A 15,819-nucleotide genomic window follows, 5' to 3' on the forward strand; every position below is an offset into this window, starting at 1 on the left:
AATCCTGATATTGCATCAGATTCTCTTCTTGTCAGATCAGGGATCATACGATTTTTCAAAGCATTTCAAAGGCAGATTACGGAACAGTCTCAGAGCACTCATACTTTGTCCGTTTCACTGATGCCTGAAAATACAGACAAGAACTAGTTTTGATAATGAATTACCCTTAATAACCTGACAGTCAAATGGGCACTCTTTCTTGTGCTGTACAGTATTGCCCAGATATTAAAGTCTACTGTTTAGATTTGTTTTTATAAAGTTCTTGTCTGAGTGTGCGTCCTCTGTCCTTTCTGCATGGCAAAAAAACCTGCTTAAAATGGAGAGCGTGGCGCTCCTTTCGCAGCTTTGTCTTTGTGGAGCAACTTAGAGCATCGACTGATGTTCAATTGAGCGCTTTCCCTTCGATGTTTTCTCCTTTTTTTGTCATCTCTGTCTTTCTCTTTCTCTTTTTCTGTGAGACAAAAATTGCATCCAAAGAGAACGCCGTCAAAGCTGAAGGCAATCACTGCACCATTCTCACATGAGCGAGTGTTAGATGTGCGCCTGTGTGGGGCAAGTCTGAGAGCTCAATATCTCCAGCACATGAAGTTATAAAGAAGACAGAAGCAAAGCATCCTCTGTTGTATAAAAGTCATACATCGCTCGCAGGCACCAAAACACAAAAGAAGTTGAGCCGTGAACGTATTATGAAACAAGATTGGAGAGTGGCAAATTGGTAATTAGCCTCTACGTTGCAAATGAGCATTACAGTCTTGCTTATGACTTTCCTCTCTGGTCCCCAAAGCCTCTTCTATTAATTTAGCTCTGAGGGGCCATCCATAAACAGGCTGAATAAGCTGTTAGCCTTAAAGACGAGTGCAAATGAAGGGCTGGCTAAATATGCTGAAGGTAACACAGATAGCGAAACATTCAACACTTCAAATTACAGTGAGTGGAGAGGGAAGAAGGTAGGAATAAATTAGTTTTCTCAGGTTTTGTTGCGGGAATCGTATAATTTCATAGAAAATGTGCCATATCAGTTTGGGCAGAATTGTTTTTGCTTGTGCCTTATTTGTGACTAGAAGTTCAAAAGTTAAGTCAAGGTAAAAAGGCATTAATGGGCAGGAAGAGTCCTTACATGTAATTTCCCAAATTCGTGATGAAAATACCTTTATTGGGCAACCGGAGCAGCTTGATATAAATTGTGGAATTAATTCATTTGCCGTTCATTACATAAAACCATTTTGTTCTGTTCAACCTACTCCCCCCCCCACCCCTCCCTGCGGTTAATTCCATTACAAATGCACTATGTAAAATTTCATGAACCAGAAGTAAGATTAAAAAATATAATCTATAAAATACAATATCCAGCAGTATAGAACGAAATTATTATGTTCATGACGTGTTGAATTATTTTGTACATGACGGTGAGACAATAAGCTCTAATCTGTTCGAGAGGGTTCCTCTGATGTACCGGTGTGGCACAATATGCTTTCCTAGCATCATTTGTCACAAATCATGTTCTGTCTCCCGGCTTTAATGGAAATTGCTGTGAACTCTTGAAATTCTGTCTCCCTCCCCTCCCCTCATGAGGTCAGTTTCCTGCCTCAGAATTCATTCAGCCCTCTGGTTGTCTTGCATAAGAACAAGTAGAGCCCATTACTACCAAATGAAAAGGAAGTAAGACAGAAACTTCCAAATTAATTTACAGTAGAACACACCTTACAGGTAACTGACTCGAGTTTGATGTAATTACTCCAGAAGCCATAAATGGCTGTAATTGAGAAAAAGCCTACAGCATACAAGGATAACGAATGGCAAGATAATGGAGGTGGTGAAAGTCTTAGCTATTCAGATTGATGTTCGGGAGAGAAATATGTGGCTTCTTTGAGATGGGCAATTCTCGCAAATACACCTCACCAACACTGGTAGCACTGCTGCCCTGCGCTTGCCCTCCCCTGAGCATGGCGCTTATATTCAGATGAGCCAGCCATTAGCTCTAAGTGGTCTTTACCCCCAAATTCCGCCATTCCACAAATTAGCCAATTTTCAACATTAGATGTTAGCCAGTGGCTAGGGTCAAAAGGTCAGCTGTGGTAAATATGAGGTGCAAAGCTGCAGTTAAGGGGATTAATAAGGGCTCGTTCAAAAGCACTTAAATGGAGCGTGCAGCACGTTTACGGGAGAGGAGAATGGATGCTGGCTATTCAGCATGAGTGACATTTCGGCTTTTAAAATATTTCACCGTGCCCGGGCTGTGCACTGCTCTGACCTCAGCTATGGATGGCACAGGTTTTAAACCCGCTCTCTCCCTCTCTCTCTCTCTGTCTCTCCCGCTCTCTCTGCTGTGGCCTACATAGTGTCCTAAATGGCCACTGCATGGTTTAATGCAATAGACAAAACAGCATTAAGCTTTTGCTCTGCACCCGGAGTGGGCAGAGAGGCTCGTCAGCCCCTGCAAAATAGACTGGAAATAGAGAGAGAAAGAGAAAGGGAGAGAGCACTCTCCCGTCCCTGCCCTTCCACTCCATCGAGTATGCACCAGGGCAGACGGACATATGGGTGACGCTACATTCTTTAAAGAGAGTGAAGCGAATTCCTGACCCTCCCCTCGCTCTCCCCCCGCCCCGTCGCTCACAAATTGCACGTTCGAATGTCAGACCTCCTCTTTATCAAACAAGTCCATTGTCTGCCAATTCGCGGGGCACTGACAGGAAGAGGCTAGCAAACTGCGGAACCTCTCGTCTGTGAATGAGTGTGTGCGTCTTTAGTCACGCTCGCTAGCTGTCGTGTTAGCGGTCAGCCCCTTTTAACATGGCGGCACACAGTCAGACACACAGCCAAAAGAATCAATACAGCTTTGCATGGCCTGACCCACATACAGTGAGGCCAGTGGCTGCTGAGTTGAGGATGTTTCATTATATTGAAAGCGAGTGTGTGTTTGTGTGTGTGTGTGTGTGTGTACAGAGAAATGTGTCCATGCATGCCTGTGTGCGCACATGTGAAGTGATGGGCATGCATGGGAGAAAAATCTGTGGGCATATACGTCGCACACGCGCACACGTGTGAGAGAGGTCACGCGCTTATTGACTCGGCTCGGGAAGAGTGCAAGTTTGTTTGTGAGGATGCAGACACACAAATGTTTGTGTGCGCGTGCGTGTGCGTGAGTCTAAACGTTGGGTCCAAGTGGGTGTTGACTTCACACAAGCCCTTCCTGCTGCCTGACTTCACTGTCACTGATTGCAAGCGACGCAGAGCTAATAAAAGAGCAAAGCTGACTGTCAGCAGCGATTAGGCTGGCTACACAGACAAGACAAAGAGAGGGCAGTGCACAGCGGCATTAGCTATGGTCATTAAACAACTTGAGTCAAGGAGATTTTCAGACTAACCTGGTTTATTAAAGGGGAGGGGGGCACAGAGCTGCTCGCTTAACTTAATGCTCTCAAGTTTGTGCGGTGGAGGTGAATTCAGCTCGGGACTTCACACAGACGCCGGGTCTGCGTGGCAGATATGCCTTCATCTAATGACAAACACGACGGCTATTGGAAAACCCAAAGGCAGAAACTTATATGAGTTTATATAAATAACAATGAATCATAAATAATACTGAGAATACATTAAAACTGCTTATTTGTTTTACCTACCTTCTAAATATCAGCTCACTCCTATCAATTTCCTTCCCTGGTAAATATTACATAAGAGCATAACATGACATTACATAGCATAAAATAACAACCAAACAACATTGTTTACCTTCCAGTGGATTATCGATGGTTCTTTCACAGATCAATTTTTGCTTGAACTTAACAGCTTTCCCATTGCTTGTAACTGCATCCCACAGTCACATCTTGGTTTCATTGAGTGTTTTGTTTTTTTTCTCGCGGTTGTTGGACTCAACCCGGCCAATACTATGTGCAAAAAATCTGTGAGCAGTGTCCTTCGACAAGTCTGATTGTGGGAGGTGCTGACAACACATAGTACATATTTAAAAGCAATATGTTCAAGTGGTAGATTTGTTTTCCTTGTAGTCTTCATTGGTATGCTCTCAGACACATTTACAGACCTCCAGCACAGGTCTTATTTTTGCAGACATTTACCAAAAGATATATTAACACAAGCCCGCATTGTCTTATTTATTTATTTTTTTTTTTCCCCATACCTCATGCAAATGCAAACGCACACACATGAAAAAAAGACATTGACTCAGTTCCAAGATTTCTTCCAGTGTCTGGTTGCCTGAGCAGGTACCTGTAGATCTCCTGACAAGCGGGTGGGGATTAGTAAGTCTCCTCTCTTTGCCTTTCAGCGATGTTAGCTCTCTGGCTGGCTGGTTCGCTGGCTGACTGGCTGGCAGGAAGGTTACCTCGACACCCACCCACCCCCATCTTACCATCGCGCATACCAATGATATTATCTCCAGACAAATCTAATATTAAAAGCAACCCATCTGCTTTTTTAAGGATTAAGGGGGTGCACGTTATGTGTGCAAATGTGCTAGCAATAACGGGAGAGGGTGCGTGTGTGTGTGTTAGTGTTGCGAAGACGGCTAAAGCGGTAGTCAACCAGTTAAGGTGGGCTCCTGGCACATCAGCACTTAGTGAGACATTTATGAGCAAAACCAGCAGCTACGTTTCATCTCCCGTGGCCTCTAGGATGAAATGGAGGCTTAAATCTGAATCTGTTGATGACAGCGAGGATTAGGGGCGAGAGACAAGACATGAAGATGGAGAGAGAGAGAGAGAGAGAGAGAGAGAGAGAGAGAGGGAGGGAGAGTGAATAAACAGAGGTGAGGGAGGAAGCAACCAAAATATTTTACAGAAACTGTAAATGATTCTGAAGAGGCAAACATGCTTTCTCCCGTGGATCAGAATCAGGATCCCTCTAATTGTGAGCCTGCCCAGGCCTGTGACTCCTGCCTTCATCTCCCAAAATTCATAGCATTCTTTCCCTACTTTAACTATATTATTTATGCCCGGCGGTGCCCATAAATGCTTCACATGCCCGGCTCTTTCTCTTCACGAACCTGAGAATTTATTCTTCATTTGAATTCCTGGGTGGTAAAGTTCAGGAAACGGCAATATGTAACTAACTCGTAATCAACATCCTGTCTATCACCGCCCCATTGTAATGAAGAAAAAAAACTCAATCTAGTGGTAAAATTAAACACCGGCCCTCTACGCTTCACGATTTACAGCCACTTTCAGAACTGGCTGAATTATTTCATTCGTCCACCACAGAAACGAGAGAAAAATCAGATTGTTCCGAAAGGCAAAATATAAAGAATGAATAGATGGATGGAGGGAGGCAGGGATGGACAGATGGAGGTAATTAAAGGTAAGAGGTGACCTGAAAGCCCAGACAGGAGGCAGTAAAAACAGCAGTAAGAGGTGCATGTGGGAGTTCTGAGGAAAACAGATGTAAACAGCCGTACTTCTTTTACACTTTGTCTCAGAAATGATATCATGACCCGCGATGACAAACTGAACTGTTCTTCTCTGTTGCACTGAAGTAAACAGTGCAGTGCACCCAAAAGCTGCTATTATTGAAAGACATAGTTAGAATAGCTTGGAGAGAAAACCTTAACCGGGAAAAAAAAAAAAAAGAAGTGAAGTGAAGGCAACGTCTGAGTAACGTAACATGAAATGTTAAAGATTTTTTTGCACCCGAGGCAGTTTAGCCCAAATAAAATGAAAGAATTGAACTCTTTTAAAATTTTGATTCTGCCGTTCTGTCATTTATACATTCCCATATAAATCTAAAATTTCTTTTTCACTTTGATTAAAAATGAAGAAACAGCAAAAGAAATCCTGCAAAAGAACATTTTTAAAGATCCTTTTGTTGCACATACAGAAAGTCAACGGGGGGTGGGATTCATCACTGCATGTGCAAGTGGCGGTTGCTTTTCTTCTTTCCTGATTGTCATTTCCTCATATATTCGTCATATTACCGGGTTATTTTCCAGTGCCTCTATCTATTTATAGATCTATTTTTGTCTTCAGCTATCTGTAAGCAAGCGCGCATGCACACGGAGGCATGCAGACACAAGTTATCGCACAAACAAAAGCCCATATAAAACGCACATGCCTGAGATGCAAGCACACTCACAAAAATACACTCACTCGTATAAAAACAAAGCACACTCTCGCATGCAGAATGAGTCAGAAGCACAGACACACGCACTCATACACACACACACGCACACAAAACCCAAAGCCTGTTTTTCCAGCTTGTGTTAGAAATGACTGCCAAGAAGCAGGGCTATCCCACAAGCCCTGTAGCCAAGAGACTAAGGCTGATAACCAGATTGATAGTTTCTCCGAGCATGAGTCTGTTTGCGTGTGCGCGTTTGTGTGTGTCTCTTTGCGCGTCTCTGTGTGTGCACTGTTGGTGTGAGGGGGTGGACGTCGGCCTCTTCAATCATAGGTCCTTCCCACATCCCTGATTACTTGACCATGTCACGGGTGTTTTTGACTCCCGTCATGTTATTTAATAAAATTCATATCATACTGTATGTAAGTCTTAACATGTGCATTTGCCAGTTGATGCACAGAGGAGATACACGGAATGCGCATATGTGGGATTCGTATTTGAAACTCTGGCACAGCCTTAGGACCGAGGGGTTGGCCACCTTAGTAGCCACTCATAAATTACTCTCAAAAACTAAATTATTAAGGTATCTTTTCACTCTGTTTCTCTGCTTGGCTCATGTCCAGTGTCTCTCTGCTCAGAAAATCAACTCCACAGCCTTCTCCGGCTCACCTATGAATCCTGCACCTTTCCTGGAAACCTCTACACCCTGGCTCTCGTCTCAACCTGCTCACCCGCCTGCCCTCGTTTTCATCAGCACCCTGCATTGTGATAAATAACCGTTTTACTCCACACCTTACCTCGTGCTTCTGCTTCTGGGTCCGCCAGCAACCAAACCTAACAGAACAATATGGCCAACGTGGACCCAGGGGGAGAACGAGCGACTGCGACAGGTTCTGTCCACCCAAGGTTGGTCAACAGGAAGAAGCTCTGCAGCTCTAATGTCTTTCAGACAGTATTTCCTTTCTTCACATGTTGATCCTCCTGCCATGCCGCTGCTCTGCCATCTGGCCTGTTTCCTCTACATACCAGTCTAGAGACACTGCGGCATAAGCCAAGGTGGTTGACCACCACCACACCGGCTCTGCAGCTGGCCATTTGTTTTACAAACCAACTGTGAGAGAAAAACACTTTTTGAAAAAGATGAAAATAGGACAGGCCTAACCTTTATCAGCCAATATGTAAGCAGGTACTATTCACTGGATGTTTTGCAGAAGGTTTTGTGTGGTTAAACATAAGGTTGTACCCTGACCAAGGGATGACAGGGTTGTATATCAACAGTGAGGGTTTTACAATGTGAACTATGTTCAGCCTTGTTTTTATTGTTACCTGGTTACAACACCATGAGCATACTGCAGCTTTACTTCCAGGAGCATCTAAGACCTTGTGTATGCAGATGAATGAGGAATAGAGGGAGATATTTTTGTGCAGAATGTGAATTTAAGAAAGAATCTCTGTCTTGTATGTGTTCAGGTACACACACTGGCACTTGTTGCACTGTGGCTTTTTAAAATATAAAATTTCATCACCTGCTTAACATGATGTTGAATGGATTTTAAAAGAATTTATTGCAAAGGGTGAGCATACAGCCCTGTCTTCCAATTTTTGTGATCTCATGGGGAAGAAGACATAAACAAAGCAGAGACTAGCTTGGTGCAGCATCTTGCTGTGGTAACACATTGCAGTGGGGGAAAAAAACAAAAGCAGACAACTCAGCATGAACTGGAGGTTAGATTTCAAGTTTTTTGTCTCTTGTATGCTACCGTACATTAGCCTCAAGGGCTAGAATGTTTACCGCTGTTTTGCTCTGGGATGCATTGCTCATTGGATGTTGTGGTCCAGCTCGGGAAGCGCTGATGTGATCATACACGGCCCTGATGAGTGTGTGAGCAGTTCAGGAGGCTTAAGAGTGGATCTGAAAATCTCTAACATTTTAACCTTTGTCGAATTGCATGTTTTAAATAGGTAATGTACTTAGTCTCAGAAATTCAGTGACAACTGTGCTCACTGGATACAGTTGCTGCATTTCGGGCTAAAGGCAAAGACAGTGAAGGGAAAGAGTTTCTCACTTTTTTTGCTCATTTCCTCTTTTTATGATTAACAAAAAGAAAAGCAATTCATTCTAGCCTGCAACAGATGGATCTACCTGGTGTCTTTACTTATTTATTTGGATTAAATATTCCGTTTAGCTTCCGAACAACTTCCCCTTCCTGGGGTCCATAGGAAAAAGGCAACAGCAGCAACTGTTCAGTGATAGGTTAATAAAAGCTTGTGAGGGTAACAATACATGCACATGCATATGCACATTCACAATCCATATACCTACATATAAAATATGAAACTTACATTTTGTCATTTAATTTGCTTTCTTCTGTGTACATACTCCAATTAAATGTCCATGAAAGAGACAGATGCACATGACAAGTATAACCACATGTATGACTTATTTGTGTGTTTGTGTGTGTGTGTGAGAGAGAGAGAGAGAGAGAGAGAGATGGTGAGTCAAAGAGAATAAACAATATATGGAGAAGAAAGCATAATAACTACTTTGCTCTTTGGTTCTTTTATGGATATTCAAGCTGTTCCAGTCCAGTAGCTGCCTTTATCAATGCACACATCTATCTGATTTAGCATAGCTTCGAGCAACAGAGAGAGTGAGAGTGAGAGAGTAATTGCCTATAGATGAGGAAACGTTTCTTTGAGCCATCAGCCATAACTGACATTACCGGTTCCTCTTAGTGACTCTGATTAACTGTTGTCAGTGACTTTACTCGGCTGCAGCCATGAAATGCGGCGGTGAAAGCAACGATGAAAGGCAATTCTATTTTGTATCAAAATACCAGATGCGACCACGGTATTTACTGACGTTAGTGTGCAGTCATAATTGGCAGCACCATTTTAGTCACCATTTTAAAATGTTGCCATTCAACGTTTCTGCAACCCAGGCGCACTTGTACTTTCCAGCACTGTTTGTGGCGACAACACCAGGTATTTTAAGCCAAAGCATTATCTTTTCCGATCCTTAAACCGAACCAGTCCATAGCGATAGTGTTGTCACAGCAAGAAATTGAAAATTGGACCTAAAGAAACATAAAGTTGCAACATAAAGAAATGTTGAGTTTCAACATATCCATGTTGCAGAAACAGACCCTGCAAACAATTATTCATGGTTATTCATTCAACGGTTGTGTTGTCATTGGAGCCCATGGAAAGGGCAGAATGTTAATGCCGCATCAACAAGATAAACTGACTTTAAATGTAACAAAAAACACCGTTTTTGTAGGCCATCCAATGAGCAGACGGACTTGTGGTTAGGGACACGCCCGCTGTCTGAGCTCAAAACTCACCAGATAGTGAAATGCACACGCGCGCATGCACAAATATAAAGTACACATTCACCGTCTCAGAGCTCAAAATATTACCAGCAGACCCATTTTGAACTGCTCCGCATGCTCAGCAAATCAATACAATTATCTTTTGTTCTTCAGACGTGTTTTCTTTCCCCCAATAAAAATCGAAATGTATTTTTGTATGCCTAACACACAGCAGCAAAATGTTCAATGACAACACAGCGTCTGGGGAGCGAGGGAAGTCTTCGTCCCGGCAAACAAATACGCGCATTGCTATTTTCTGCGCCTCCAAGATCAGATATTTGGGGCAAGGTGTTCGCAGTTTCCTCGTGGGTCTCTCGGGGGAGTCGTGTTTTGTGCTTCGTCTTCGGTCTGAGATAAATGAAAAACCTTTTGACTTTCCCTCCAAGGAGAGAGCGCGAGCAGGGAGGAACTGTGAGCTACGCTGAGGAGAATGCAGGATGCCTCCAATGAGGAGAGAAAAGGAGAGAAGAGGGGAAAACATTAATAAAACAATTTCTTCTCATTATAGTGCCGTTCGGCTTTCTATTTTTATTTTGCGCTTAGGAACCCGCATGTCACTTTAGCTGGGAATGATTTGACACAGCAGCCTTTGCCACAGTGGCGTATTGTTGCGTGTTTTTGTCATTACTCAATGTCACTTTTTTATGATATTCCATAATGTCATGTATTTGCCTGTTGAAATAGTCACAATGACAGCTGCGAATTTTCACCAGTCAGTCGGTTGCAGACTTGAAAGCACACATTCTTTTATTTTTTTTTATTTAGATTATTAACTGTGCTCCTGTTTTATAGCTCCTTGGGGATGGGGTAACAGCAAAGTGCCTCTTTTAGCATTGTCATCTGCTCCGTCGCTGAACTCTGCTGTATTTGTCTTGTCGCCCGTCCACCAGTCTGAACTGTTGCACAATTAACTTGACCGTGTTTTTGGCTCTCACCATCCATCCTTCGTGTTATCGCCCTTCTTTTTTTTTTTTTTTTCCTATCTGCCCGGCTGTCAGCGCCACATCACTCCGTCAGTCTGCATCCAACCGTTCTCCTTGATTAAATGAGTGAAGATGTAAGTGAGGTTTGAGGTGTGCTGACAAGGCTCTGGTGATCAAGGAGAGGTGCCAGCTTGCGCCAGGCAGCTGATGGATGATAATATAGTACCTTGGGGTTATCTTGACACCCGGTGATGCTCATCACAATAAGGGGACGAGATGATTGCACTGACTCTGCTCAGGTAGGAAGTTGTATAACTAGCAAGCACTGTTGCGTGTGGCAAATCATTCTAATTGCATAGAAGAGCTAGTAACTAAACATTAACTAAATTGAGTTGGCAGTGTCAACCTACTGCAATTTGGGCATTTTGCCAGTGAGCATATTTGCACTACTGAGTCGAGTGGGTGGAAATGACAGAAGTTCTTAACATACCTTTGAGTTATGTCATCATGCTATAGCTAACCAGCCCATGCAGAAACAGCATCTAATCTGGTAGATTAAATTTCTTTAAAATATGACTTGTGACATGCTTGGGTTGAACCACTTAAGCCACAAAAAAAACAACATGGTAGCCCAGTTAACATTTCAGGTGAGTCAGGTCTTATGCAAAAGTCAATGTTGACGGACTTGTTTCTCAGTTTTGTTCTTAGCTTCCAGCCTCTGGTGGTTATCTCATCAATCTGTGTAAAAAAACAACTATTTAGTTTCAAATTGTATGTAGTACATCTGAAAAGTCAGATCCATGACGTCATAACAAAAAGCGCAAGTGAACACATAGCGATCGCAGTATTGTTAGGTTTAGGCAACGAAGCTACTTGGTTGAGGTAGGAAGAAAATGACATAGACAGCATTGGTTAAATCTGTTAAATGGATTAACATGCAGATGTAAGCTAAGACAAGTCAACAGTGACTTCTCCTTTACACAATAACTGTCTCCTACATGAAAGTCCTGTGCTTGTTAAGGTGGGGCTTCGTCTGGGATCTGGCAGGCTACTGAGAAGTGAGCCAATGTGTTTACTGTTAGCTGGAATCCAAATAAAACCACAACTTTCTACAGCCCCATTGTATGTAAACTCAAGTTAAGTCAAACTAAACATGCAATATTCATAGAGATGTTAGAGTGCTCCGATGCACACATTCAAACAGTCATCAGTAGATTTAACATCAGCTGAGAGGATCCAATATGTTTGGTTTCCGTAGTGTCTTTCAAGGAAATCTACTCTGTGCAGTCTGTGTGTGTGTGTGTGTATGTGTGTGCGGGGTGCGGGGTGAAGTAAAAAAAAGAAAGAGGGTGTGGCGCCACTAACCGGCTTGTCGCCACCTGCCAGAATCACAGATGGGTAGCGTGGGGTCATACCTGAGTGCGTTTATATGTGTCCTGACACTGGGGGTTAAATCAATGAAAAGACTGACAGTTGACCTGAAATCATTGTGATTGCATCTTCCCACGGTGTTGGATGACGTACACATACATACACACACACACACACGAGGACACAAAAACTCATCTCAAACTTTATTCGCTATCTCTGTTTCTCTGCGTTTATGCGTCACCTTCACCTGTTAGTCATCGGCGTATCAGACATCTGCTCCCTCTGTGGCCTTGAGTCTGCCATGATTCACATATGTCTTTACTATTCAGATTAATAGTTTGCGTTTGGCTCACAGGGTGCATCAGTGTGGCCTGGATACCAGTGGTGTCGCAGTGTTCCTGCGCCGCACAGTCTGGGAATTCTATAAAAGCACTGAATCACCATTATTTCTCTGCATTTCTTACATATGCAAATGCAGACCACCATGAACAACAATGCCAGAAAAAGAGCACTTGTACGTCATGCTGCGAAGAGGAAGTATCGGGCGGCGCTGATCGCTCACGGTGGATGAAGACGCTTGGCCATTTGTTTTCTCCGTTGCATAAAGAACTGGGGTGAGAGAGAGAGAGAGTGCCGAGCGAACGCCACCTCCATCATCTTCATCACAGTGTCCCTAACCACATGTTGAGGGGAGAGAAATCCTTTAAACTTGCCCAAGTGGAGGTGTACGTTCAACTTAAGGCAGGGCAAAAACAGCATTAAAAAAGCTCAATGTTCCCCAGTAATCCAATCGCATCACACCAGTCCCTAAATCTTTGTCAAGGAAATGCAATTGTTATAATGTGTTTATTGAAACTTGGGCAAGGTTTTATTTAATCATGCTGCGCTCTAACAGCACTGGCGGTAGATGAGAAAAACACACAATCTTTCATCACACCATCATCCTTGGGAAATCCAATTTGTTGCTGTTCCTCTTGCCCCGGCGCGCACCACACGTGTGATTGCTACATGGTACAGCTTAGAACGTGGGGGTAAACTCTGTGTTAATGTGTGTTGCATGTGTTTTTTTTTTTCTTTTTTTTTTTCCTTTTTATGTTGTATTGCGTGTCATAGCAGTTTCATTTTTCTGCCGATTACCAGAGTAATTCAGTGTGTTGGGACGGTGGAGTGTCTGCTGTAGATGTGTACGTAGCATTGGTGTTATGTGTTGAGCGCAAGTTCACACCGTCACCAGATTCAGACTTGTACATTTTAAACAATAACATTTTTTTATTTTTTTAATTTTTTTATTTACACAGTTTTCCTTTATCAGATTTCACATGGGGATCTTTTCAGTTGCTCTACAACACAAAAGAAGGTTGCTTTACTGCACAGCACAAGCACGTGCTGATGTGCGTAGCTCAATACTAAATAAATGCTGAGGAGATATTTATTTTTACACAGAAAGCGGATATAAGACATAAGCTATTTTTAAAACAGCCTGTACAAGGCGGGATTAGTTCCTCTTTCCTCCACTTCACCTGTCCTGTACATAAAGTACAAAGATGGAATGGGGGTTCATTGTTGATCCGGAGTTGAATGCAAAATCCCTCACACTGTCAAACTTGCAGATAACATTTATTTGCCAGGTTTCCGTGCAATACGCGCATCAGGCGAGCGGCTGCGAAACAGGCAACTAATCACAGTCATCTTGTGAGATCTAGATAGATGACAAACGAACTAAACGTCCTAACTGAGTGTAAACGTGCCATGGTTACATGACAGTAGAAAAGCAAAACACTTTTAATCAAAATTCTGCCTCCGAACCGGCAGCGGTGGTAGTGACAGCACTAATAGAGCCTGTTTCAGTGAACTCAAAGGAGAAGAACCACATCCTAAAATGGCTGCAAAATAAAGAGGTTAGAGCTTCTTTTATCGCCACGCAGAGGACAAGATCAACCACTATATAACTAAGATGGTCAGTGTTACCATGGCTGCCATAGAAATAGTTTTATATCTATGGTGGCTGCCTGACATGATGAACATCAAGAAGACGGTACCGTTGTGTCAGGCGTGAACTCAGCGATCCGGCATCGAGCTATCTCACTGGTTGATCCAACTGCAGTCATGAGATGGGTTTGCAACAGAAATAAAAAAAAAAACAAAACATGTAAACACTGTATTCTTTGTGTAGTAGTGTGTCAGTCGCCTGCCTCCTGCCTCGGAGAGACTGTCCTGTTATTACAATAAATGATTTAGTGTCTGCTAATTTCACTTGTAATTACTGTGCACTCATCCATTGTCTTTGAGTTTTAAGCAAGTGAACCTGTGCTGTAGGCCTGCTTGAAGTAACACACACACACAAACACACACACACCTAAACTGTCTGCCTTATTTACTGGCTGAGTTGCTGACAGATCTCAGGTATGGGAGTCATGGTGCTTTGGGAGCGAAGGCTTGGGTGATGATTGAAATGTGTCCCGGGCCGTGATCGTGATCTTCTCTGCACTAATGTTTGTGTGTGAGTGCACGTGACATGCCGCAGAAGGACTGTGTTTGTTGCTGTGTTTACATGTGGTAACGGAGACAAGGGCTCGAATGTGTGTGTGGGTTAACTTTCTTGGCCATAAAATGGCTACTTCTACAGAGACAAGCTGCTTGGCATTAGCAGCCACCACACCCTGGCAGTGGAAAGTCTAGTCACTGCTTGTGTGTGTTTGTGCGGTTATATAAATCCATTGCGAGAGCTCCTCACTCCTCCACCTGCCAACCTGGCATCGTTTCCTCCCTCTCGTCTCTCTGTCTTATAAAATTTGCCAGATGTTTCAGATTAGTCAGCGTTTCACTTTGGCTCTAGTCTTAAGTCAAATGCCATCACCCCGAGCCACCCCTAGGTAACCATAAAGGCTTGAGGTTAACCAAATGGAGGAGGGCAACAAAATATAGTCGGGCTTTGTTTGCAGATGGGAAACCTTATGGTTGTAAACCTGAGAGGCTCTAATCCAGCTGTGTTTTTAGCCATTACCGCGATGTAGCCTCAGAGAAAAGGAATTTTACTCCGTTTCCGTGCACTAAGTGTTCCGCTCAGAGCCTCGTGATACGGTTGACAATATGTTGAAGGCAAACAGTGGCAGCTCTGTTCATCAGGGGACCGGCGGGCTCGGTGTGACTGACGACTCTGACCTGACACTGTTTGTAAGGTGTTCCCGTAACAACATAATTGACATCTGTGTTGACTCTGTAAAACACGCTTCAATTCTCTGTGCTGTAAACTTTCAGCCTCTGTATTCCGAATGCGTCGGGTCTAAAACGCCGTCTTACTTCGCTCTGACTTCCACCTAACTTGAAAAATACATTTGAAAAAGTGCACAAGAGCAGTTTTGGCAACGGTTAAAGGGAAAATCTTCCAACCCAAACTATTGTACATTTTAAACTCTTGCCAAATGATGTTCATGTTCGCCGGGAATTTATTTAAACTTGACTCGGTGACCCCGCCGTTTGATGCTGCAACTTTTGAGCGGCATAATCTTTTGACCTCTATGCCTCCGCCATAGCATTTACTTTGTTCACTTTGTTGATCATGATGGTGCAGCAGATAGATTACTAATAGAAACAGTAGTGACAGCAGTGCCAAGAGCTGCTCTTTCAGTGGTGCCGGTGGAGTTTATGGTTTATTATTATTAATGATAGGGTAATGTGCATCTCGCCACCTTTCTAGCCTCAAACAGTGTTCTGGAGACCTTATTTCCCTCTGAGCTTTTCTATTCAGGGATGTAAAAATGTAATATTACATCACTGATAATGTAAATATCAAAATCAGAATCTTTCTTCTCCAAAACTACATAGTGCCACTTTAAGGCAAAAGAAAAATCAGCCAGTGAGGGCCTCTCTCCTCCTCAGAACTGCACAGTGAACCTTTAATAATCCACAAATAGATGTGGCATGTTTTTCACAGGAATAGATATAGACCGTCCGTCTGTATGTAAATACAGATCACGTCGCATTTGAATGCCTCCTCAGTTTTTGTGTGTGGACATTTCAGACAAAACGTGGCGCCATCACAATGGCGGTTGCGCTCTGACAAAGCGAAGGGATTGTCTACGTCC

General features: G+C 43.1%; 1 long non-coding RNA gene across 1 annotated transcript; it reads right to left on the bottom strand.

Annotated features, from left to right (window-relative positions):
- Positions 1–3,434: 3,434 nt before the first annotated feature.
- LOC119008305 lies at positions 3,435–5,080 on the bottom strand. Its single transcript, XR_005071388.1, has 3 exons — positions 5,003–5,080; positions 3,624–3,660; positions 3,435–3,518 (listed from the first exon to the last, which is right to left on the bottom strand). It is a non-coding gene; the product is annotated as an uncharacterized LOC119008305 (long non-coding RNA).
- Positions 5,081–15,819: the final 10,739 nt, after the last annotated feature.

Source organism: Acanthopagrus latus, chromosome 19, assembly GCF_904848185.1.
Source record: "Acanthopagrus latus isolate v.2019 chromosome 19, fAcaLat1.1, whole genome shotgun sequence".
Lineage (NCBI taxonomy): Eukaryota > Metazoa > Chordata > Actinopteri > Spariformes > Sparidae > Acanthopagrus > Acanthopagrus latus.